Source organism: Apaloderma vittatum, unplaced genomic scaffold (genome assembly GCF_000703405.1).
Source record: "Apaloderma vittatum isolate BGI_N311 unplaced genomic scaffold, ASM70340v1 scaffold18085, whole genome shotgun sequence".
Classification (NCBI taxonomy): domain Eukaryota; kingdom Metazoa; phylum Chordata; class Aves; order Trogoniformes; family Trogonidae; genus Apaloderma; species Apaloderma vittatum.
Genome location: NW_009719027.1, coordinates 137,741 through 137,942, shown reverse-complemented (window position 1 = coordinate 137,942; position 202 = coordinate 137,741).

Here is a 202-nt window from a genome sequence, read left to right as displayed (position 1 = left end):
TCTCTCCCTGCGGGGAAGACGCTTGGCTTTCCCCTCGGTCCTGGCTTTTCCCTTTGATTCCCTCGCCCGCCGCCCTCTCGCTGCTCAGTCCCTCTCCTCTGGGCTCAGAAACTGTTGCAGCCAAGCGTGTGGCCCCCGGGCATGTTCCCCCGGTGCCTGTGACCGCAGCTGGGCAGCACCGGGCCCAGAGGAGGCCCCTGAG